The following is a 2,484-nucleotide window of genomic DNA, read 5'->3' on the forward strand; positions in this document are numbered from 1 at the left end:
TAGAACAAGAGGACATGTACTGAAACTGGAGGGTGGTAGGTTCAGGGGAAATTTGAGGAAAAATTACTTCACAGAAAGGGTAGTGGAAAAGTGGTATAGCCTCCCATCAGAGGTGGTAGAGGCTAAGACAGTAGAGCAATTTAAACATGCATGGGATAGACATAAGGATATCCTTCAGAATAAGTAAGGATCAATAAGGGTTGAGGTAACAATATGTTTAAAAATGGGGCAGACTAGATGGGACAAGTGGTTCTTATCTGCCGTCAAATTCTATGTTTCTATGGAGACACGGAACTAATAACAATCGTTGGTCCTTCAAGAGTAGCATCATCATTTGTAAGGGGCGGTTTTTCCAGTAAATGGCTATAAAGACCATCATCTTTTTCTATTTGCAGGTGAGATGGGCACTTTTCTTCTCCCATTAAAACCTGGTAATTACTTTCCATCCTGGTGCCAACAAAGGGAAGGCAGATGACATTTAACGCCATCGATTGTACGGCCATCAAAATGTCTTATGAGCAAAAGAGGACATGTGAATACAATTGTATTGTGTTGGCTGCCACGTTCCAGGGAAGTCCTATCCCTCATCATAGTAAAATGTTTGTGCCCCAAAGGCTTTACTTAAACCCTTAAACTTAAACACTTTAATGAACTTGAGCTCATTGCTATACCTTTTCAGGGCATGTTGGCATCAAGAAACTTTAGAGCTGATTTTTAGGGACTTATAATGGTCTATCGTGTGATGTTATAAATATCATTTCAGCCTGCACTGTCTACTCCTCCACGGAAACCCATGGGTCCTCTGCAAGCACATCCTATTACAGAAAATACATGGATACAATTATCCATGAATTTTGTTACTGATCTTCCTCTCTCCACTTCACACAATCTGAGCTGTGGTTGATCTCTTCTCTAAAACAACTCTCTTCATACCCTTCTAGGGGTTACAGTCTGCTGTATTTTGGCCTCCCTGATTATTTCAGATATCTTTCATCTTCATGGTTGCTCTCTAGAAATTGTGCCTGATCAGGGCACCCAGTTCACTTCCAGATTCTGGGGGGTCCTGTGCAAGAACATTGGTATCAAACTCAGCATTTCAACACAAGTTCAATAGACGGACTGAGAGGGTCAACCAAAATTCTGAAAAGTTTATGAATGGGTCTGCCTGTTACACTAGGTGGACCATGCAACATTACACTCCATAACATGAGTCTTCTGCCATTACCCCTCTTCATAGTATTGAGTTCATTTTGACTACCTATTTTCCTCCCTGATGTCAATTCTCTCTATTAAGACTCTGCTACCTGGATCCAAATAAAAAATAACCTCCTCAAAACTTCCTGCTGTTGCAAAGATTCTGCAAATACCAAGAGGCAAATAGTTCCAATGTTAAGTGATGGGACAGTGTCTGGTAATCTACTCACACCATCTCCAGTTGGCAGTTCCAAGCATGATATCTGCTCTTCACTGTATGGGACCTTTGAAGATAATACACTTAGCGAGGTCTCTGGAATTTCCAACAGTCTTTCATATTTAGTTATTGAAATCCCTAGTAATCAACTAATTCTCTTCATCCCTGTAGTGGGTAAGTTCCAGACAACCAATGGGAGACTGAGATGTTACAAGTAAGCTTTTATTCCACACTTGAAAAGGCAGAGTCAGTGTAATGGATTCTTACATAGGTAATGTCGAAGCTGGATAATTGGCTGAGACAAGATCAGTTTAAAATTGGATTGCAGCGATGCCATCTTGTGACTGGCTGCAAGATGCCGTCTTGGAAATGAGATCGCAAGACGCCATTTTGGAATGGCCGCCCAAGCGCCATTTTAGATAAACTCACACTGTAGTACATGTGGCGATATTACTATTAGCATCATGCGATTGCATCTTACACCATTTCTCATACACACATTAATACGCACAATTGCACTGTTAACTAGTCGCATATAAGCGAATGCATAAGATCCTGTATGAAAACACTGAATATTAGCTTCATGTACATGCATCTGCCCCAAGTTAACTAGCGTCTTTACATCAAACCCTACATACTCACACATTACATATTCACATACAAGGTTCCATAAGCTTTAAGGTATAAGATTCAAGTATGCACATTTACTATAATTGCTATGAAATAAAGATTATTTTGTAACTAAGGTTTTATATGTGATAAGTAAGCCATGTTTGGTATTGTACTGATGCATTCTCTCTCAACAGTATTCCGGTAACATCGATGTAGAGATCGCTACAGGCATTCTCAACTTATGGACTGCAGAGACTTCAAGCAACAAAATGTACATTATATGACCAACTGTTAGGATTTGCATGAGGCGGGAAACCAGAGACCACCAGTTGTTAGAGGCTGGACTGTGTCTATTTGAACCAACCTGTTAGATGCCTTGTAACATATGCCCTCTCCTTTAGGACCAATGGTATTAGCAACAAACTTCTCTATTGTGTTGTCTATTTCTGGGGGGTATAAAT

This window comes from Taudactylus pleione, unplaced genomic scaffold (genome assembly GCF_031769625.1).
Source record: "Taudactylus pleione unplaced genomic scaffold, aTauple2 ptg001244l, whole genome shotgun sequence".
Classification (NCBI taxonomy): domain Eukaryota; kingdom Metazoa; phylum Chordata; class Amphibia; order Anura; family Myobatrachidae; genus Taudactylus; species Taudactylus pleione.